At 37.1% G+C, this 24,652-nt stretch overlaps 2 non-coding genes across 2 annotated transcripts; both read left to right on the top strand.

The window, feature by feature from the left end:
• Nucleotides 1-73: 73 nt before the first annotated feature.
• Nucleotides 74-155, top strand: TRNAS-UGA. Its single transcript has one exon. It is a non-coding gene; the product is annotated as a tRNA-Ser (tRNA).
• Nucleotides 156-23,535: 23,380 nt separating this feature from the next.
• TRNAS-UGA lies at nt 23,536-23,617 on the top strand. Its single transcript has one exon. It is a non-coding gene; the product is annotated as a tRNA-Ser (tRNA).
• The last annotated feature ends 1,035 nt before the right edge of the window (nt 23,618-24,652 follow it).

Below are 24,652 nucleotides of genomic sequence, written 5' to 3'. Positions count from 1 at the left end.
AAATAAATAAATAACTTGCATTCGAATACTTTAACATTAAATATATATTTTAAATATAATTAGTTTCCAATGTGTCGATATGTCCGAGTGGTTAAGGAGACAGACTTGAAATCTGTTGGGCTTTGCCCGCGCAGGTTCGAACCCTGCTGTCGACGTATTTTTTAATTTATATATTATATTCAGCCTAATGCCATATTCACGATTTGTTTATTTACCAATTAATTTTGAAGGTGTCATCGGAGTAAATCAGTCAGAAGACTCTCGTCCAACCCTGAGATATTATGCTAGGTCTTATTGATATTTTAAACTAAACTAAACTACATGAGAAACATCGACTAATTCATATAATTTATAAGTAAATTTTATTAGGATAACTTGGAATATATATATATATATATATATATATATATAGTACATAATTTTTTTTATATATTTTCTTTTTATCTTTATCTTTTTATGATGTATATAAATATGCCTTGTATCATTATTCTTAAATATTAAAAAATATATTCTTTCGATACATTTCTCATGGTACCAGAGCCCTCAGGTCTGTGCCACAAACCCTAACCCTAGCCATGCATAGCCGTCGCCTACCCTCTCTCTCTCTCTCAAGTAGTCGCTCCTATGGTTGCACCTTCAACCACCCCGATTTTCTTTAATGTAGCAGCTCATGCACCCTTGAAGCTGACTTCATCCAACTATCTCTCATGACGTCTTCAATTCACGACCCTCCTCACTAGTTATGATTTGCTTGACTTTGTTGTTGGTTCTCACTCTTGTCCAGACAAACTACATATTATTGACAGTGCTTAGACTCTGAATCTTACATATCATGCCTAGATTCGTCAAGATCAACTCATATTGAATGTTATTATTGGATATCTTTCTCCATCCGTAATTTTGTTCATTGCTACTGCTCGCACATCTCGTGATGCTTGGAACACTCTTGTTCTCACTTATGGCACGTCCTCCCGTGGTCGTATTATACAACTCAAAACATAACTTCACAATCCAGTTAAAGGCTCTCAATCTATCACTGAATTTATATAGTTTATCAAATCCAAGTATGATGAATTGGCACTCATGAATGCCCCTCTTGATATTGAAGACCTCACCATCAAAGTTCTTCATGATCTTAATGATGACTATAAGGAACTCGTACATGTTATTCAAGTCTGAGACTCTACAATCTCGTTTGAGGAACTCCATGAGAAGCTCCTCAATCATGAAGCTCATCATGTCGCTCGTAGGGATACGCAAAGCACTCTTCCAGCAATTGCTCACCCTGATTTTGATCTGTTGCCTCGTCACACCAACCGCCTTATCCACCTGTCGTGGCTCATCCACCCAACGGTGCTTGTCCCATTGGTTCGTGGTCCTCCCGACCGCGGCAGCAACCACACTCTCCAGCACAGGGCCAGCATGTCTCACGTCCATATCTTGGATGTTGTCAGTTGTGCAATCGTCATGGTCATTCTGCTTAACGCTGCCCTAATTTTTCGTATCAGCTCGCTCCTACTCCTATGCCCCTATGTCTCCCATTGGCTCATCTCGTGCTATCTATGGGCCACCTAATTTGTCCATTGCTGCCTACTATGACATCACCCTCTTCATCTGATTGGATTATTGACTCTGGCATCACCCATCATGTTGTTGACGTAGCGGGGCCAACATGAATTGCTCAAAAAGAATAAACTCCTTCTCGTTCTTTTGATTTAATTAGTAGCACAATAATAATAAAAAGAACAATAAAATTGAACAATTAAAGAAAAATAAGAGGACAATCTATTTACTTGGTTACAATCTAGGTGGTTGTTAATCCAAGGCGTTGAAGAAAGCTTCACTAGAAAAAACTCCTTTGTTGAAGGCAAAGTAGCCTCTTACAGATGTTGATAGCTCATAGAATGACTAGGAAGTGAATACAAGACTTGTAGTTCAGTTGTTCATTATTTTCTAGTGTTGGTGCGGGAAGCATCCGACGATCGAACCTATGTTTTGATTATGTCAAAGGGTTCAAAGTTAAGGTGTTTTGGTTTCTAATATGTTGAACAAGTTTGTAGAAAAGTCCTAAGTGTACTTAGGCAAAAGTCCTAGCTGCGGTTAGGCAGGTGGAAAAACCCTAGGGGGTGGTAACTCTATGCGGAAAGTCTTGGCGGGTCGAGAGCTTCAGGCAAAAGTCCTAGGGGGATAACCCTAGGTGGAAAGTCCTGGTGTCGCGAACCAGGTGAAAGACTGGACCAGCCGGGAAGTGGAAGTCCAGCAGAAAGTCCGGAAGCTTCGAACGCTGAGCAAAAGTCCAGTCGATCTGGAGGATCGCACTGCAACAGGTAAATCTCCTAAGTGGAGTAGGTGAGGACGTGTTCCCCGTAGAGGGAACAGTAGGCGTCGGGTTGACTTAGGGTTTCCGGCTGGAAATCCGAAGTCAGACCCGGACAGTCCGACGACTGTCAAGTATGTATATCATATTGTTTCTGTGCTAAGTGCTAACTTTGTTTTGCAGGTTTTGTGTTTGGGACTAACACATTTTGCAGGAACAAAGGAGCAACTTAGACCTCAGATGAACAGTGTCCGAGGCGCCTCCAAGCCCCATAGAGGCGCCTCGGGTGCTAGCCGAAGCCAGCTGTCCAGAGAAGCTGGAGGCGCCTCGGAGGAAGCTGGAGGCGCCTTGGACCAGGCGTTGGAGGCGCCTTGGAGCAGCTTGGAGGCGCCTTCAATGGGATAAGGTGCGACCAGATCAGAGCTGATCCACGCGTGTGACTCGGCAGCCTGGAGGCGCCTTGGACAGGCTTGGAGGCGCCTCCAACACTGTTTAAAAGGGGACTTCGATCAACAGCTTGGGACAATGAAATACAAGCGATCCTTCTGCATTCAACTGCTAATGAGTTCATCCCGAAGTGCTGCGACGACATACCAACGACCCGGAACTCCAGATTTTGATATTCTTACAGTCGGTATTATTTTCTTTTATAGTTCTAATTGTAATAATCTCGTAACAATCTTTCGAGCTTATAATTGTTGTTCACCGAAAGCGGCCAACGACCGCGGACCTTGGAGTAGGAGTCGCCACAGGCTCCGAACCAAGTAAACGATTGTGTTCGTGTGTTGTTTCCTTTTCTTTATTTCCGCTGCGTGTTTCACTCCGATAGTTTTACGAAAAGAACGAAATAGCCACGAGCGCTATTCACCCCCCTCCAGCGCTTTTGATCCAACAATTGGTATCAGAGCGGGGTTGCTCTGAATTGGTACAACTATCGTTCGAGCATTTTTTTTCGTCGCTTTCTCGTTCTTATAGGGTAAAAATAAAACCTTACGCATTTCGTTTTTTTTCCTTCCAAAATTAATTTTGAAAAATTCATTGCCATCTTTTCACCATTGGTCCATATTAGCAAAATATCGTGATTTCAAAAATTTGAAATAATATTATATATATATATATATATATATATATATATATATATATATATATATATATATATATATATATATATATATATATATTTATTATTTTATTATTATTTCTTCCCAAAATTAGTTACTTGTTATCTTTATCCTTCTTTCTCACTACTAATCCAGGATTAAGTTCTGGGACAAGTTTTTTTTGTTTATTTGTGTGCTAGATCTTAAATGGCATTCCAAGAAGGATTTTGCACCGTCCGCCCACCACTCTTTTCTGACGAGGACTTTGGATATTGGAAGAACCGGATGGAATACCACCTCAAGACGCAAGTCGAGATGTGAATTATTATCCAGACCAAACTCGAGCTTCCACGTGACAGCACCGGAAAACTTATCTCATGCATCAACTGGGATTCTAGAACAATAAAAAAAGTTGAAGCCGATGCCAAAGCGACCTGCATGCTACAATACGGCCTAACCAATGAAGAACTGAACCGCATCGGCCCCTTCGCAAGTGCAAAAGTGTTGTGGCAAAAGCTGATTGAGCTACACGAAGATAACTCCAATGCGAAAGTAAGTAAGCACAATTTAATAGATGAATCATTTGAACAGACTAATACTACTCTCACCGAGGAAGGTGTTGTGTTAGTTGCAGGTACAATCAAGACTAAGGAAGCTAGAAAGAAGAAGATGTTGCAGGCGACGTGGGATGAATCGTCCTCTGAAGATTCCGATGAAGAGCTTGAACAAACAAGCTTCCTAGCTCTACTGATACAAGCAAATATTGTCGAAACCGAGACCGAGTCCGAATCCGAGATCGAGAGTGAGTTAGACACCGAGTCCGAGCGAAGCCACGGATCTGCATCCATTTCTGAAGGACCAAAACCCACTGTAAGCTCTGTAATTTCTGGTATTAATATAGATAATCTAGAAAATTTACAAAACCTAGTACCTTACTTGCTAAAGAAATTGGCTAAGTCCAATATCCGGGTCAAGTCGCTCCAAAAGGAGGTAATAGCCCTTAAGGAAGTGACTGACTCGAGTTCTTTAATTGAGCCAGTTCAAATTGGAAGTTCAACTCAAGTCCAACAACTTAAGGAAGAAAATTTCAATTTGAAAACTCAAATTAAAGAACTCAAGGACACGTTGGAACGGTTCACCTTGGGTTCCAAGAATCTGGATCTGATTCTTGAAAAATAACGAGCCATTTACAACAAATCCAGACTTGGATTTAAGACCAAAACAAAGTATAAATCATATATGTCGTTAGTAAATAAAAATAATAGAAACATAATTCAAACATGGGTCCCCAAGTCAAACTTGGTTAATCAAGTTAGACTTAGACAATATTGGGTCCCCAAGGATCAGATCCATTACCTTGATAGATCATATTGAGGCTATGATCCAGGGGGAGCCAATAGAAAGACCATCTTTACCAATAGATAGAACTGATTGATGCTTGTTTATTTATTTTCCTTGCAATATACATGCTTAGACTAGGATGGCTTAAGGATCTAGGCGTAATTTACACTTGCTAGTTAAATCTAGGAGTTTCAAAAAGAAAATTAAATATATATTTCTTTGAGCGATTATGTCTAGGAAGGGGTGGATGATCCCATACCCAAGAAGGCCTAGAGCCTCACCCTGACCTGGGAATCAATCATGGAAAAGCATATTTAATTGACTAATTGGAAAACCTAAGTTTAACTCAAATGTAAATTAATCCTTAGAAATAATCTAAATTAAAGATAATCATCCAACAAAATTACTTAAGATTACCTGATTGATAATTTAGAATCGGGTGAGATCGATCTAGGTTCAAATAAGCACAAATTGTTCAAAATTTAAGCAAATTTAATTAAAATCAACTAAACCCAATCAACCTTCATTTTAAAAACTTTTAAAACTTAATTTCAAAATTATTTGAAAAATCTTTTAAAAACCATTTAAAAAATCTTTTAAAACTTAATTTCAAAATTATTTGAAAAATCTTTTAAAAAATATTTTAAAAAACTTTTAAAACTTAATTTCAAAATTATTTGAAAATCTTTTAAAAAATCATTTCAAAAATATTTTAAAATTAATTTCAAAATTATTTGAAAAATCTTTTTAAAAAACTTTTAAAACTTAATTTCAAAATTATTTGAAAAATCTTTTAAAAAATATTTTTAAAAACTTTTAAAACTTAATTTCAAAATTATTTGAAAAATCTTTTAAAAAACCATTTCGAAAATCTTTTAAAACTTAATTTCAAAATTATTTGAAAAATCTTTTTAAAAAACATTTTAAAAAACTTTGAAAACTGAATTTCAAAATCTTTTTAAAAAACATTTAAAACTTAATTTCAAAATTATTTGAAAAATCTTTTAAAAAACCATTTCAAAAATCTTTTAAAACTTAATTTCAAAATTATTTAAAAAATCTTTTTAAAAAACATTTTAAAACTTAATTTCAAAATTATTTGATAAATATTTTTAAAAAACATTTTAAAAATATTTTAAAACTTAATTTCAAAATTATTTGAAAAATATTTTTAAAAAATATTTCAAAAATCTTTTAAAACTTAATTTCAAAATTATTTGAAAAATGTCTTAAAAAACATATTAAAAATCTTTTAAAACTCAATTTCAAAATTATTTGAAAAATCATTTTTAAAAATCTTTCAAATTATGATTGCAAATGTTAACTCCAGTTAATTTTTAATATATTCTCAAAAGTTTAATATTTACTCATTTGAAATTCAAACTTATATTTTCAATAGTTTTATTGACAAAGTTAACTTTATCTCATACTCATTCATAAGTTAAACTTGCCTGAAAACCTAGAATGGGTGAGATGGAAAATTAGGCAAAATATAAAAGACCTATTATATTTTATACATGCTTGGACTCTAGGACCCTAGGAATTCATGTTTGCATTAATTAAGGAGGAGTGAGCAGAGTCAAGCTAATTATCAAGTAACTTTTGAAAAGCTTTTCAAATTTAATTAAATATCTTTCGAAAAACTTTTCAAATTTAACTCAGTATTAAATGGTCCTTCAAAACTATCTCTAATTTGGCTATATTTTTCTTATTATCCCCTATCAAACTCCCTACTTTCCAAACTAAGAATTTAACTAAGTATTTTTTAAAAAAAAACCTTATTAAAATAGTTTTCTAATTTAAAAAGTTAACTAAATATTTCTTTCAAGAAGTTTTTTAAAAGTTAACTAAATATTTTTTCGAAAGCTTTTCAAATTTAATTAAGTATCTTTCGAACAACTTTAACTAAGTCTTCTTCAAAACTACTTCAAATTTGACTAAATTTTCTTTGAAAAATCAAGTTAAAATACTTTTTATTTTGACTATGTTATCTATCCTTAAGTGAAGTATTTCTCAAGCTTAATCAAATTTTCTTTAAACTAAAATTATGTTCTAAACTTAACTATCTGGCAAAGTGCTTTTTCAACGCAATCATTTTAAAAGCTTAAAATAAAGCTAAGTTGATTTCTTTTCGAAAAATATGTGCTACCCTTTAGGGGGAGTTTAAAATCGAATATTTGTTTTTCTCTTTTCCTAGTTTTCTTTTTTATTTATGTCAAAGGGGGAGAGAGAAAAGTTAAGTAAAGAATAAACTTAAACATAATCAAAGGGGAAGCATAAAGTTTTTTATTTATGCTCATGTTTAAGTTTCTGTACTTACTGTCATACTTTTTTACTAAACTTTGAACTGTATTGCCATAATCAAAAAGGGAGAGATTGTTGGTGCGGGAAGCATCCGCCGATCGAACATATGTTTTGATCAAAGGGTTCAAAGTTAAAGTGTTTTGGTTTCTAATATGTTGAACAAGTTTGCAGAAAAGTCCTAAGTGTACTTAGGCAAAAGTCCTAGCTGCGGTTAGGCAGGTGGAAAACCCTAGGGGGTGGTAACCTTAGGTCATAGGGGGGTAACCCTATGCGAAAAGTTTTGGTGGGTCGAGAGCTTCAGGCAAAAGTTCTAGGGGGGTAATCCTAGGTGGAAAGTCCTGGTGTCGCGAACTAGGTGAAAGACTGGACCAGCCGGGAAGCGGAAGTCCAGCAGAAAGTCTGGAAGCTTCGAACACTGAGCAAAAGTTCAGTCGATCTGGAGAATCACACTGGCAACAGGTAAATCTCCTGAGTGGAGTAGGTGAGGACGCGTTCCTCGTAGAGGGAACAGTAGGCGTCGGGTCGACCTAGGGTTTCCGGCTAGAAATCCGAAGTCAGTCCCGGACAGTCCGACGACTGTCAAGTATGTCTATCATATTGTTTCTGTGCTAAGTGCTAACTTTGTTTTGTAGGTTTCGTGTTTGGGACTAACACATTTTGTAGGAACAAAGGAGCAAGTTAGACCTCGGATGAACAGTGTCCGAGGCGCCTCCATGGGGCTTGGAGGCGCCTCGGGTGCTAGCCGAAGCCAGCTGTCCAGAGAAGCTGGAGGCGCCTCGGAGGAAGCTTGAGGCGCCTTGGATCAGGCGTTGGAGGCGCCTTGGATCAGGCGTTGGAGGCGCCTTGGAGCAGCTTGGAGGCACCTTCAATGGGATAAGGTGTGACCAGATCAGAGCTGATCCACGCGTGCGACTCGGCGGCTTGGAGGCGCCTCGGACAGGCTTGGAGGCGCCTCCAACACTGTTTAAAAGGGGACTTCGAGCAACAGCTTGGGACAACAAAATACAAGTGATCCTTCTGCGTTCAACTGCTAACGAGTTCATCCCGAAGTGCTACGACGACATACCGATGACCCAGAACTCCAGATTTTGATATTCTTACTGTCGGTATTGTTTTCTTTTATAGTTCTAATTGTAATAATCTCGTAACAATCTTTCGAGCTTATAGTTGTTGCCCACCGAAAGCGGGCAACGACCGCGGGCCTTGGAGTAGGAGTCGCCACAGGCTCCGAACCAAGTAAACGACTGTGTTCGTGTGTTGTTCCCTTTTCTTTATTTCCGCTGCATGTTTTACTCCGATAGTTTTACGAAAAGAACGAAATAGCCATGAGCGCTATTCATCCCCCCCCCTCTAGCGCTTTCGATCCAACATCTAGGTCTAGGAGTCTTTGTATAGCTTTTGGAAAACTCTATCCGCAACTTGAAGGCGCCTCCAATGAGGTCCAAGGCATCTTCCATTAGATATGTTTTATCCGCTGTGGATAAAACTCTATCTACGGCTAATGGCTATCGGAAGACACCTTCAAAAGCTATAAGGTGCATTTGTACTATTCATCGAAGGTATCTTCCAGTCATGGAAGGTGCCTTCCATACAATAGATCAGCTCCTTTGCTGATCTCTTCACGTGGGTGATGATCTGGCTAACCAAAGTACGAGCTCACCCGAATCCAACTCCGACCTTCTCCTCGAGCAGCCTTCCTTCCCGATTTCTCGTCCCACAGACTGCCATGCGTGTCCTTCTCGTCCGTCGGTGTACTCTTCCGCAGCCTCTCGTTCCTTGGATGCATCGAGTCCTTCAACTCTCTTCCCGTGTCATCCTTCTCACTAGCTGTGTCTTCCGCTCAACTTCTTGTGTTCCTAAGATCCTACACACTTAGATATAAGGATCAAACACAATACAACCTAACTAAACTTATTGACCATATCAAAACTACCCCGAGATACTAATAATCTCTCTATTTTTTATGTGTATCAACCCAAGTTCAAATTAGAGTTGAAAATATAATAAGTAAAGCAATAAATTAAATAAGTTAATTGCAAAAATAAATACAAGGATAAAAATTATGGGAATTAAGCGAGTTAATAAAAATTGCAAACTTTGTAAAAAAAAAAAAAGAGAATGTCTTTACTCCTTAATTTGTACATATTTTCCCCCCTTTGATCAAATAAAAAAAAATAAAAAATAACATAAATAGGTAGAAAATTTTGATATAAATTTCTAGGAGAAAAATAAACTGATAGTATGCTTTCAGTAAACTGATATGTTTTCAAGAATTTCTACAGATACATAACAAGAAATCTTTGATTAATGGCAGAAAAATAAAAGTTTTTAAATTTCTATTTATTTTGAATTTTTAATTTAAAATTTCTTTTAACAAATAATATTATATTTTATCACATAAAAATAAGGTTTTCAAATTTTTAGTCTATAAAATAATTTTAAATCTCATAGTATGCTTTTCGTTAAAAAGAAATACTCAACAGTTAAAAAAAATTTGAAAAAATTTCTGTTGGTAGATTAAATCATCGAATAGTTTAGAAAAAATTTTAACTCGAAATATGAACAGAAAAAAATATTTTTCTAATTGAGTTTATTTCTATAAACATAAATTTTAAGCTAAAAAAGATTTTGAACCCCAATATAAATTCCTACCTATTGGATTTTTTAAATATTTTGGAAGTACATAATTTCTAGGGATTTTTCTGATCTGTCCTTGATGATTTCTAATGCACCAGTTGATTCTACCATAATTTTTAAATTTTAATTTTTGATAACTGTTTGAATTCAAACATGCATAGTCCTTTTCTAGTTTTTCTATTTGTGCTTTCAATTTATCATATTCTATTCTTAGATTATCATACATTATTATGGGACATGAAATAGCTAAGGTTAGTTTTATCTTAACATTTTCTCTTTCTAGTTTTACTAAATCCTTAGAGAGTACCTTAATAAATTGAAATAACTTTTCAGGAGGTAAGACACGTACCTTACCTCGTGTTCTAATGCTTTCCCTTCATCGTGTTGGGGTTGCAAGGTTACAAACATAGTCTCACATTAAAAATTCATGGAAAAGATCATGGGTTTATAAGAAAAAGATATCTTCATTGGTATGAGGCCTTTTGGGTAGAGCCCAAGATCCAAAACATGAGAGCTTAGCCCAAAGTGGACAATATCATATCATTGCGGAGATATCTAATTTTTTTTTATCCTACAATTGGTATCAGAGCGAGGTCGCTCTTCAACTGACTAACTGCCGGAAGAAGCACGAGCCAAAGCCATGATCCAAGATCAAACCATGTGGATGAAACCTTAAACGAAGTAGGGGAAGCCCTGAGCAGGTCAGTAACCCGATGCTTGAGGGGACCCTAAGCAAGTCAAGAGTGACCCGATGCTCGAGGGGAGGCCCTGAGAAAGTCAGTGACCCAATGCTTGAGGAGACCCTGAGCAGGTCAAGAGTCACCCGATGCTTGAGGGAACCCTGTGGTTCTTTGTTTGAGGGGGATTGTTGGGGTTGTAAGGTTACAAACATAGTCCCATATTCAAAATACATGGGAAAGATCATGAGTTTATAAGAAAAAGATATCTCCATTAGCATGAGGCCTTTTGGGTACAACCCAAGAGTAAAATCATGAGGGCTTAGGCCTAAAGTAGACAATATCATACAATTGTAGAGACATCTAAATCCTTTTCAATCCTACACATCACAACTTTCTTTTGAAGATCCTCTCTCTTCATTAATGCTCATCTCTAAACTGCTTTCATCTTCTTCTTGGTGGTCGGCTAGTAGTGCTAGTTCGGCGTAGGCCTCGATCTTAGACTTGGAGGATAAAGATTCATCCCATGTTGCCTTTAAATTCTTGAGCTTCGATCTTATTGGTCTTTTGCCTTTGTCTTTCTACTTTTTCAGTTTGAGGCAATTATCCTTGATGTACCCTTCTTCTGGGCAATTATAACATCGAATCTTCCTTTTGCTCTGAAAGCCATTTTTTATTTACGACTTTAATTTATTAGATTTAATAAATCTATTAAATTTCCTTACCAATAATGCTGCTTCATCTGCATCGATGGATGCTTCAAAGTCTGAATCTGGTCTGCCCTTCTGGGCTTGTAATGTTAGATTCTGACTTGGTCACTTTCTTTGTCCTGCACACCAAGACTTGTGTAATTCAAAAGTGGGAAAAAGATTTTCTAATATACTTACCTCGAGATTTTTGGAGATATAGTAGGAGTTTACTATAGATGTCCATTCCGGTGTTCTTGGGAATGCATTTAAGGTATACCTATACACGTCCTGATTAGTTACCGTTTCTCCAAAGTTTGTTAATCCGGTGATTAGGTCTTTGATTCTTCGATGTAGATGAGCAACTGATTCATCTTCTACTATTTGGAGGTTGTTGATTTGGTTCTGGAGCAGGTCCCGTCTCACGAGCTTTACTTCGGACGTTCCTTCGTGTAGCTCCAGGAACTTCTCCCAAAGATCCTTTGTTGATTCATAGGCACCGATTCTACTGACTTCATGCGGAGGTAGCATGCTCAGTAGATGAAATTCGGCTCGTCCATTAGCTACAAAGTCCACTTGTTCTTTCTTTGCCCACAAATGCTCCTCTTTCACAGCTCTTTGTTGGTCTATGGGGGCTATAAAATCATATTTCATAATTAAGAGAATTTCAAAATCCGTTTTAAAAAAATACCTCCATCCAACGTTTTCATTTCAAGAAGTCTCCCTCAAACTTTGGCAGATAAATGCTCGGTCTGACCGTCATTTTTGTACTTCAGTCGGCGGTTAGTCCTTTTGAAGTGGTTAGACTCTGATACCACTTGTTGACGCAACGAGCTCGGCAAGAGGGAGGTGAATTTTCTAAAAAAGAATAAGCACCTTCTCGTTCTTTTCATTTGATTAGTAGCACAATAATAATAAAAAGCATAATAAAATTGAACAATTAAAGAAAAGTAAGAGGACAATCTATTTACTTAGTTACAACCTAGGTGGTTGTTAATCCAAGGTGTTGAAGAAAACTCCACTAGAAAAACTCTTTTGTTGAAGGCAGAGTAGCCTCTTTCAGACGTTGACAGCTCATAAAATGACTAGAAATTGAATACAAGACTTGTAGTTCAGTTGTTCATTATTTCTTAAATCCAGGGGTCTTTTATAGCCCATGGAAAACTCTATCTGCAGCTTGAAGATACCTTCAATGAGGTCCAAGGCGTCTTCCATCAGATAAGTTTTATTCACTGTGGATAAAACTATATCCATGACTAACGGCTATCGGAAGTCGCCTTCAAAGGCTAGAAGGCACCTTCCATACAGTATATCAGCTCCTTTACCAATCTCTTCGCGTGGGTGATGTTCCGGCTAACTAGAGTTGAGCTTACCCGAACCCAACTCCGACCTTCTCCTTGAGCAACATTCCTTCCTGGCTTCTTGTCCCTCGGACCACCACACGTGTCCTTCTCGTTCGCCAGTCTACTCTTCCGCAACCTCTCGTCTCTTAGATGCATTGAGCCCGTCGACTCCCTTCTTGTGTCATCCTTCTCGCTAGCTGCATCTTTTGCTCAACTTCTTATGTTCCTAAGCTCCTGCACACTTAGACACAAGGATCAAATACAACATGATCTAGCTGAACTTAGTTGACCACATCAAAACTACCCTAGTGCACTAACACATGCAACTTCTGATCTCTCTAATGTCTCTCTGCATGCTCCATATGTTGGTTCTATTGGTGTTGTTGTTGGTAATGGTGTTGGACTTCCCATTACTCACACATGTTGTCTCTTACCACCCTCTACCCCTTCTTCTTTAAAGTTTCCAAATGCCCTTTGTGTTCCATCAATTAATAAAAACCTTTGATTGTCTCCCAACTCTACAAAACTAATGATGTCATTGTTATTTTTTCTTTCTTTGGTTTTCAGGTGAAGGATTCTCACACGAGGGCTATTCTCCACCAAGGTCTACTTAAAGGTGATGTCTACTCTTGGTCTGCATCCATTCCTTCTCCACCACTGGTGTTTTCTTCTTCTATTGTTTCTCGTCCTGTTTGACATAGTTGTCTGGGTTACCCGTCTACTCGAGTCTTATGTCAGTTAATCGTGTCTAAGTCGTTGTCCTGATCTGCTTCTTTAGTTTTTCATTTTTATTGTAATTCTTGTCAATACAATAAAAGTCCTAAATTACCTTTCATGACTCATTATTATCTTCACAATTTCCCCTTGATCTAATATTTTTGATGTTTGGACTTCTCCGATTCTCTCATGTAATGGATATAAATATTACATTATATTTGTTAATCATCACAGTAAATATATTTGTCTATATTCCTTAAAATGTAAATCGAATATCGTTTCTATATTCTGATGTTTTAAGTCTCTTATCGAGAAATAGTTTAATCATCCTATCCTCACCTTATATACTGACAGTGATGGAGAGTTTCTTGCACTCAAAGAATTTGTTAGTTTTCATGGAATCTCTCACCTGACCATTCCTCCTCATACTCCTAAACATAATAGTTTATCTAAACGCTATCATCGCCATATTGTCAAAATTGGTCATGTGTTCCTTCATCAGGCGTCTGTTCCTACTCAGTTCTAGCCCTTTGAGTGTGATGACTATCAACTAGTGTCTCAACCACGAATGGGGTATATCAAGGGTCGCTGACGACTCTCTCAACCACGAATGGGAGATAATGGTCGATAGAGTATAACAATGTAGGTCTAATCTCACTAGCCTTTAGGCATGAGCCTAAATAACAATCAAAGTATAGTAGAATACTCGATATCCTACAATACAATATGGTCCTACTAATACCCGGACATGAATAAATATCAAGCTAGTAACTTAGTTCAATATTCTACCACTATGCTATGGTATAGTGTCACTAGCATAATGGTATGAGTATAAATGGTCATAAGTAGCATGCATAACAACTAGGCTGCGAGGATATCAAAATAAATTAATATACCAAATCAAGTAATAAAAGATCAAGCTTAAGAAGCAAGAGCGAATAGAGTCAAGATAAATACAACTATCAACTAGAATAATAAGCCATGCACTAAGGTCAATGAACTATGAAAGCAAGGGAAGAAAGTACCTGCCTCTATGTGTAGGTCACGCTGAATATCTTCTAATTTGGGCTCTTGACCTGAATCAAAAACCTGCAACTAATAACATAATAAAAGACTTGATTTACCATAGATCGGGTAACGAAAACTTAAACCTTAACCCGATTAGAAGAACCCTAATTTAAACAACCTATAATCGATCAGATAATTAATCCACCCACTGATTAATTTCTTTCCAAATTCTTATTCCTCAATCAACATGCTTCTTATAGTTCTTTAATTAGCTACTCTGAATTTAATTGCCCAAATTAATCCAATTTTATTGATCTACATGTAACAATGAATTAATCCATTCATGAGATCATTAGCTAACCTAATCATTGATTTAATCAAGATATGAAAACAATCCTACTCAACCTAACACTAACATTATTCGATTAACCAATCCAATACAGAATGTAATCAATTCTCTATCAACCTAATACCAAGCATAGCTTACTCCCAATGAGATATGTTGTTGCTCAGTGAGGAATTAGATGCAATTGCGATGAAAATGGAACTCTCCACTCGGATCTGTAGATGCTCGATAAAGATCCTAGATGCAGCAATGAGGAGGTGGGGCTCTCCTCTTCGAGTCATTCTCATGGCATGGTAGTGAATGAAGCGGCTAGATTTGGCACCGACGAAGAGATGACGACATACGATGAGATGGTGCCAACGTCGATCTTGTTGATGAAGGTGGAGGGGACGAGAAAAATGTAATTTGCAAGGATTTAGGGCACGACTGCATTCTGTGCTTCTGCCTGAAGAATATCGGCATCGGGCAAATTGACAGTAGTCGACTGGAGAGGGATGGATGGATGGAGATCGACTAGATGTCGATGGATCCTTGCTCATGGCTGAAGAGGGGCAGTGGCGTCATCAAGTCACCCTCATGCGGGTAGATACTGTAGGATTGAAAAGAATTTAGATATCTCCACAATGGTATGATATTGTCAACTTTGGGCCTAAGCCCTCATTGTTTTACTCTTGGGCTCTACCCAAAAGGCCTCATGCCAATGGAGATATCTTTCTCTTTATAAACTCATCATCTTTCCCATGTGTTTTCAATGTGGGACTATGTTTGCAACCTTGCAACACCAACAATCCCCCCCTCAAACAAATGACCACAGGCTTCCCATGTCCGATCCTCGACTCACCAGGTCTTCCTGTCCCTCAGTCCACCCGACCTACTAGGACTTCCTTGCCTAGCCGCAACTAGGACTTCCTGCCTGGTGTCTAGTCCTCTTGATCCGAACATAGGAGCCCCCATTTTCTTTGTTCGAGGTCAATATTATACCCACATGTCTCAATCAGACCATAGCTCTTGTGCACAGTCGACGATTAAACCTTCTGGCAGTCTGGGCTTTGATATTAATTATAGTATCGAAAAGAATTTAGATATCTCCACAATAGTATGATATTGTCCACTTTGGGCCTAAGCCCTCATGGTTTTGTTCTTGGGCTCTACCCAAAAGGCCTCATGTTAATGGCGATATCTTTCTCTTTATAAACTCATGATCCGTGGCACAATAAGGCTAGAGATGCGAAGAGAGCGAAGAAAGTGAGTCCTGTGGCGGGAGTGAAGGACGTGCTGCGCTGGTGGTGGAGCTTGGCAGCAGTTAGTAATGGCGATGCATCTAGATGATGGATAGCGTGAGATCACGACGCACGGGAGAGGGGAAAGGATCGACAAAAAAAAATAAACTTAGGTTTTCTATTTATACTTCTTAGGTTAATTAATCCAACTTTAGGTTAATCAAATTAATTAACTCACAACTAAATGGGCATTCCAAACAGGCTCTTTCTTAGCCTAATAAATCTACCCCTTAAAATGTGGTATCTGAAATCAGATTAAATCTCAAAAAAAAAAAAATCCTCAAAAATTCTTACAAGACATTTTCTTAATTAATGTTATTATTTAAATATTATTTAATTATCGAATCTAATACCCCCACTGGCATACTGCCATATTTAAGGAGTTCGATACTCTCCTCTGTAATGGAACTTGGGATCTTGTTCCATCTAATACCTCTCAGAATGTCATTGGTTGCAAGTTGGTGTTTCAGCTTAAGCGAAAGTTTGATGGCTCTGTTGACCACTACGAGGCTTGTATAGTTGCTAAGAGATTTCATCAACGCCCAGGTCTTGACTACACTGACACTTTCAGTCATGTGGTAATGTCCACTACTGTACGCCTTCTCTTGTCCCTTGCTGTGTCCAATGGGTGGTCTCTTCGTCAGATGAATATAAATAATGCATTTCTTCAGAGTCAATTGGATGACTGTGTTTATATGGTTCAGTCGCCCTGGTTTGTTGACTCTGATTTTCCATCTTATCTCTACAAGTTGAACAAAGTAAGTTATGATCTTAAGCAGGCGCCACACACCTGGTATATTGTACTTTATCATTTTTTAATCAGTGTTGGCTCACAGTCTCTCTTGCTGATACAACATTATTTATTTTCCACTCTAGAGGTATCACTATGTATCTACTTATCTATGTCAATGATCTGATTCTTACATGGAATAATCCGGTGCCCTTTAGGGATTCATCAATCAGCTGGGTGCTCAGTTCTCTATCAAAGATTTGGGAACATTATCTTATTTTCTAGGTGTTGAAGTTGTTTCCTCTCCAAGGGGCCTTTATCTCTCTCAGAAATATATCTTCTTGATATTCTTACCAAAACCAACATGGCGAACTCGAAACCTATTCAAACGTCTATTGTCACGTCCACATCTCTACACCTCTTTGATGGCTACTCTCCTTCGGATGCTACTTTGTATCACCAAACAGTTGATAGTCTGCAATATCTCTCTTTTACTCGACCGGATATTGTCTTTGTTGTTAACAAACTATCTCAGTTTATGCATGCTACCTCATCTCTCCACTAGGGGTTGCTAAGCATCTGTTGCACTATCTTAATGGTACACGAGCTTATAGTCTGATTCTCCGACGACACTCCTCTCCCTCTCTGCAAGCCTACTGTGATGCAAATTAGGCTGGTGATATTGATGATCTCATGTCCACTAGTGCATATATTGTGTTCTTGGGTTTTAACCCAATTTCCTGGAGCTCCAAAACGCATGGTTTGTTGCTCGCTCACTCGTCTACTGAGGTTGAATATCGTGTCATTGCCTCTACTGTTGCAGAACTACAATGGGTTCAATCTCTTCTTGATGAACTGGGTGTGGACACTGTGGCTTCTACAACCTCTATCTATTGTGATAACATTGGAGCTACTTATCTTTGCACAAATCTTGTGTTTCACTCACGCATGAAGCACATTGATTTGGATTATCATTTGGTTTGTAAACTGGTTTAGAGTGGTAAAGTTTGTGTCTCTCCTGTCTCGTTGTCTGACCAGTTAGCTGATACTTTGACGAAAACCACTTCCTAGTACTCAACTTCGTCTTCTCTATTCCAAGATTGGTGTCTCTAGGAGCCCACTATTTTGAGGGAGCCTATTAGAATATCTTGGAACATATGGTGCATGAATCTTTTATATATTTTCCCTTTTTATCTTTATCTCTTTCAATATATTTTTCATATTAAATACACATTTTATTCTTTAAATACTGTTAGAACCGTTGGCGACCGGCTAGGGGGAGGTGAATAGCCCCTGCACAAACAAAACAAACAAAAAGACCTTTCTCGGATTTACAACTTAATTAAAAGAACACTTGCATAAGTAAGAATAAAGAAGAAACTAAAAAATAGAGGCACCGAGAATTTACTTGGTTACAACCGGAAAGGTTGTTAATCCAAGAAAGTAAAGTGCACTAATTTCTCCTTCAGGTAGAACAACCTCTTTACAACAATAACAACACAGAATCAGAGAGCTAAACAGAAAATTAAAAGCGTACAAGTGTTGTTTCACAATTTCTTTTCTTACTTAGCTTCTGGGAGCAGGGATGTTTATATAGTCCTGCTTGGGGCGTCTGAAAGTGTTCCAGGCGCCTAGAATGGGAAAGAAATTTATCCCTAACGCAACGGTCAAAAGCCACGTCGATCTGGATAAAAGTTGGGGTTTGAATGCCCCGAAGTGGTCCGGGCGCCCCGGAATGATCCGAGCGCCCCAACCTAGTCCGGGTGCCCAGGCATCAGAAGTCAGCCTTTTGCTAACTTTTGATCTGAGCATCCTTCTTAGGTTCCACTCACCTCAATTCGGGTCTTCCGCTCCAGTTCCGCTCGCTTGGGTGATTTTGGTCATCCGAAATAGGGCTCACCCGAACCCAACTTCTGACCTTCTCGAGCAAGCTTCCGTTCCGGCTTCTCGTCCCTCGAAAACATCGTGCGCCTCCTTCTCATCTGCCTGCGTACTCTTCCACAGCACCTCGTCCCTTAGACACATCGAGCTCGTTAGCTCTCTCCCGTGTCATCCTTCTCGCTAGCTACGTCTTTTGCTCGACGTCTTGTGCTCCTATGTTCCTACACACTTAGACACAGGGTTAAACATAATAGGACCTAACCTAACTTGGTTGATGACATCAAAACTATCTTAGGGTACCAACAATCTCCCTCATTTTTATGTGAGCAACCCAAGTTAAGTTAAGGTAAGTCAACATAAAGTAAAAGCAATAAATTTTACAATTAAGTGCAAAAAGTAAAAAAAAAAAATTAAGCTACCTTTCCCTAGACTTAATTTTTCCTTCTCCCCCTTTGATCACATAAAAAATAAGATACCTCAAAAGTCCGAGGGTAAAAAAAAATTTTAGTCTTTTACATAAAAAAAAATCCTAAATTGATAAAGTTTAAAAAACTTTGAGATATTAAAAAAAAATTGTAAAGTAAAGTTTTATATATATAAAAAAATCTTTGTAAGATAGATCATTTTAAAAACTTTAAGTTTTGTAAAAAAATTTCTAAGTTAGAAAATGCAAGAAAAGAATGTTTGAGTAACTTTGACAACTATTTAAAGCATTATTTAATCATATTTAAATACTTTTGTTAGTTAGTCAATTAAATATTTTATTTCATTAATTGACTTCCAGACTATGATGAGGCACTAGGCCTTTTTGGTTATTGGAGCAACAACCATTTTCTAAACAAAGCCTCTTAAGAAAATCAAATATTTAATCTACTCTCTGAAAGCCCTAAGTCCAATTAAACTTTAATTTATACAAGTTTTTTGGAATCTAATATAGGTTCCTTCCTACAGGATTAATCATAAATTTTGGGGTACATAACTTTTAATAAATTTTCTAATTTGCCCCCTGTGAAATCTAAGATACCAGCTTAGTTTTTTAAAATTTTGAGTTTGAACAGCTAAACATGTATGATTTTTCAAGTTTTCTACTTGTGCCTTCAATTTATCATTTTCTAATTTTAATTTTTCAAAATCTTCTAATAAGCAAGATTTATCTAAAATTAATTCCTTATTTTCTTTCTCCAATGCGCAACAGTTTTTCAATAATAGTTTAACAAAATTAAATAATTTATCGGAAGGAAGAGATCGTACCTGACTTACCTTATCGATCTAGTTATCTGTAACTCCCCCTAAACTGCTGCTCTCGATGCTCATTTCGGACGAGCTTGCTTCGTATTCGTTTTCTTGATGACTTGCCATTAACGTAAGTCCGGAGAATGCCTCAACTTCTGATTCAGACGATGTTTCATCCTACGTTGCCTTCAGGTTTTGTGCTTGTTCATTTGGACGAGCTTCTTGTTCTTGCCCTTGTCCTTGTCCTTCAATTTAGGGCAGTTGTCTTTAACGTGTCATTCTTCATTGCAGTGGTAGCATCTAATTTTTCTTCTCTTTCTACCCTACAGATGGTTAAATTTTATAGATTTGAATAAATTTTTAAATTGATTTACCATCATTATCGTTTCTTTGTCGTCGAGAGAGGATTCTGAATCTAGTTCATCCATCTTCACCTTAAGAAAAATATTGCGCTTCGGCTCCTTCTTTGAATCTGCACATCTCATTTCATGGACTTCAAATGTTGAAAACATTTCTTTTAAGGTGACAGATTCTAAATCTTTAGATAAATAGTAAGCATCTACTAATGATGCACACTCGGTAGTTCTAAGAAATGCATTAAGCGCGTACCATAGTGAATCTCAGTTGCTTACATTTTCTCCGAGATTCGTGAGTCCGGTGATTAGTTCCTTCATTCTCAAGTGAAGATGTGCAACGGTTTCTTCTGCTACCAATTTTATGTTACTCAGCTGGTTCCTTAGCACATTCCATCTCGCGAGCTTGGCTTTGGGCGTCCCTTCGTGCAGCTCAAGGAACTTCTCTCAAAGCTCCTTTGCTGAGTTGTAGGTGCTGATCTGGTTGACTTCTTGTGATGGTAGGACGCTCAACATATGGAACTCTGCTTTGTCGTTCGCCACGAAGTCGGTCTGCTCCTTCTTCATCCACTGGTATTCTTCCTTACCTTCAGGTGCTACAAAATTGAATTTCATTATTAAAAGTAATTCAAAATCAGTTTTAAAGAATACTTCCATTTTCTTTTTCCAGTTCGAGAATTCCCCCTCGAACTTCGGTGGGTGGAAGCTCAATGTGGTCATCTCGTGTGCTTCGTTTGGTAATTAGTCCTCCTGAAGCGAACCCGCTTTGATACTACTTGTTAATACCGTTGGCGATCGACCAGAGGGGGGGTGAATAGCCCTTGCACAAACAAAACAAACAAAAAGATCTTTCTCAGATTTACAGCTTGATTAAAAGAATACTTGCATAAGTAAGAATAAAGAAGAAACTAAAAAACAGAGACACCGAGAATTTACTTGGTTACAACCGAGAAGATTGTTAATCACAAATGAATACTAATCATAGATGATGCACAAACACTGATCAAAATATTGTAAGGTGTGATAACATTGTTTAAAATACAAATGACAAAAACTAAAAAATATATATGACTCAACTTATGACTAAGCTTGATGATGCTTTTCACAATATCTAGCCACTGTTAAATACTTGAGTTCAACCAAGAATTCATATGTCATACAAGATCAATGATTACTAATTTGCAAATATTTAGTAAGTAATAAGTAGGTATTATAATTTCATATTTACCCACACTGTAGTTTGTAGGGCAATTGTTGGCTACTGTAGCGTGAGGATGAGGGGGCTTGGGAGGAATGAGCTGGCAGTGAGAGTGACAGGAAAAGGGAGGGCTGAACAGTGAGTAGGGAGGAACGCAGAGAGAGCGATGGGAGGATAGAGGGATGCTAAGCAAGGAGGACTGGCGGAGAGAGCGACGGAAGGAGGAAGGGTTGAGTAGTGAACAAGAAGGACCGAGGAGATGATCGACAACGGGAGGAGGGATGACTAAACAGGGAGGACCGACGAAGATGTTGAGTAGCTCAGCAACGAGAGGAGGGAGGACTAAGCAGGGAGGATCGGAGGAGATGCAGAGTCGTAGGTTCGGCGAGACGATGACGGGAGGAGAGAAGGTTGATTAGGATGGACCGGTGGAGTCGATGATCGGCAACAAGGGCGACATCGAGAACGGGAGTCGGGGGCGTGGAGGAGTGCAGAGATCGGGAGATGAGAATAGGGATTAGGGATTTTAGGGTTTACTGCCCGCCGGTTCAAGTTCGATTTTTTCAATTTAACTAAATAACAAATTGTAAAACCGAACCTGAACTGATAAAATCGAAATAATCGATTTTCCTTAACTAAATTAATCGAAATTCTGAATTAACCGAACCGAAATTAAAAAATCGATCGGTTTAGTCGGTTTGTTCGGTTTAACCAAATTTTTACTAACCCCTAGATGAAACTCACCTCATCCCTTGGATTTTGATGGGAATGAGAATTAAGTTTTGGACGAAAATACCTTTAATATATTTGTTCAATTTTTCTTTCATATTACTTTCTCTCTCCTTGTTCTATCTGATAATACTTGCTCTCTCCTCATTCTATCATCACACTTTCTCTCTCCTCAATCTCTTTCATTACATACTCTCTCCTTATTTTCTCTTATCACATTTTTTCTCGTCTAATTCTTTCTTATCATGCTTTCTCTCCCATTACACTCTCTTTCTTTATTTTTTTCTCATCACACTTTCTCTCTCATCATGCTTTCTCGTTCATCATACATTCTCTCTCCTCAATCTCTCCCATCACTCTCTCTCCTGATTTTATCTAACAACACTTTCTTTCTCTTTATTCTCTCCTTCACGCACTCTCTCATCACATTTTCTCTATCCTCATGCTCTCTCCTATCAAAGTTTTTTTTTCACATTTTCTCTCATCATACTTTCTCTCTCATCATATTTTTCTCTCACATTCAACTTTCTCTCACATCTAATTTTTCTCTAAGGGTAAAAAAGAAAATTTTAGTTTATTCCGATAGAAAATATTCAACTAACCAAATATTATTTTTAAGAGTGATATCCATGCTCATATCAATTCTCATTCCACAATACTATAATTTTCATTCTCATTCTGATTCCTAGGAAATAACCAAACGCTACCTAAAGCTAATAAGTCTAGAGGTGGACTGAGCTTTGGATGTGGAAGGGGTGGGCAAAGCATCAAAAGAAAATGAAAAGGAGAAAAAGAAAGAAAGAGCCAATCAATTCTCTTGTGCCAAGTTGTGGACTATAAAATATCTATATAAGTTTTTTTACACTGGTTTAATACCCAAAGTAGCTCTATATTAGATCCGTCTCTAGGATATATATTACTTGTCTAAGTACATATTCATATTATCTTAAACATCTCTCAAAAAAAATTTAATCGGTGCAATCTTAATGTACCTAAAATTCATCTCCATATAATATAGAAAATAAATGAGAGCGTATCATAAAAAAAATGTATACATTGTAATAGTTAGTCCAAATATTATAAATAAAGATTATAATTAATTTATCATCCATAATGCAGATATGAATGTTTAGTTAGTAAAGAACACAAAGCATAATTCACATAAATCACAATGTCTTCATCTGATAAAATGTCAAAATTTATCAAATCAATTTTTAAAAATTTATCCTTTAATTTTAAAAAATACTACAAATTTTATTTTTCTGGGTTTCCAATTAGTTGATATGTATGATGATATGATTTTCACTTGAATTTTTTTTTATGACTATGTTGCTATTGAAGTCTCTCACACCTTAATAACACCATAACAGTTCTCAAACATAATAAGGTAAATCGATTTTTTTTAAAATCAAATTACAATATGATTTTTTTTTTTTACTTAAATTTGACTCGTTTTTATTTATTTGCATTTAATTATTTTGGCATATTTCACTTCTTGATTAATAATGCACGAATACCTTAATTTTAAAATAAAAAATATAAACAAACGATCCCTGTCGATAACAAAAATAAAATTAAATAAATAAGTAAATAAATGTAGCATGCGAATGCTTTAAATTTAAATATATATTAGCAATATGCAAGTTTTCTAACGTGTCGATATGTCCGAGTGGTTAAGGAGACAGACTTGAAATCTGTTGGGCTCTGCCCGCGCAGGTTCGAACCCTGCTGTCGACGTTTTGTTCTTATTTTAAATATTATATTCAGGCTAAACCTATTGCCTTGTCGACGATTTTTTAAATTTATATATTATATTCTGGTTAAACCTAATGCCTTGTCGGCGATTTTTTTTTATTTATATATTATATTCCAGTTAAACCTAATGCCTTATTCACGAATTATTTATTTACCGATTAATTTTGAAGATGATCTGTAAAAATCTCATCAGCCATGGAGTAAATCGAAAAGTGCTGGTAAAAATTCATCCAAACTATTATTATGATCATCCCAAGAAAAATTTAACATCTAAGAGAATGACTATTTAAAGAGACCTAACGAAGCTACATGGAACATTAACTAAAGTGCACGAGAAACATCGACTACTTCAGTCAACACACATCTTCATATAATTTACAAGTAATTTCAATGAGCAATCTTCCAATTTTGCTATCAGAAAAGATATTCATTATTCAATAGTCGGCAAAAGATTTGACTTCATTCACTATCTCAATCACTTGCCTAACTCCTGTAGTCTTCTTGCAGTCCGGAAACAGGCATCTTTAAAGTACAAACAAACTCCCTTGACTCGAAGAAAACAGAGAAAGTCAATAATTATCAGAACAAATCACCAAGTGGCCATGAACAAAAGCCACAGCCCTTCACTTTTCAGACTGCTTCATAGAAATTACCACATGGAACACTCAACTACACGAGAAACATCAACTACTTCAGTCAACACACGACTTTTCATATAAAATTTACGAGTAATTTCAATGAGCAATGTTCCAAGTCTGCTATCAGAGACAGAGACTCGACGACTTCATTCACTGTCTCAATCCATTGCCTAACTCCCTCTAGTCTTCTTGCTTGCATGTCAGAAACAAGGCATTTTAAAGAAAACATAGAAAGTCACCAAGTGGCCATGAGCAAAAACGACCAGGCCTTCATTTTTCAGACTGCTTCATTGAATTAAATTACTAGGCAATTTGCGTGTCACTCTCCTCTCAGGACTTTGACTCGCTTTAACGTGAATACGTTAAATATCTAATAAAA

The sequence above is a fragment of the Zingiber officinale genome, chromosome 10A (assembly GCF_018446385.1).
Source record: "Zingiber officinale cultivar Zhangliang chromosome 10A, Zo_v1.1, whole genome shotgun sequence".
NCBI classification, from domain to species: Eukaryota; Viridiplantae; Streptophyta; class Magnoliopsida; order Zingiberales; family Zingiberaceae; genus Zingiber; species Zingiber officinale.
The sequence above is the reverse complement of the archived record's forward strand: the minus strand, read 5'-3'. Positions and strand labels throughout refer to the sequence as shown.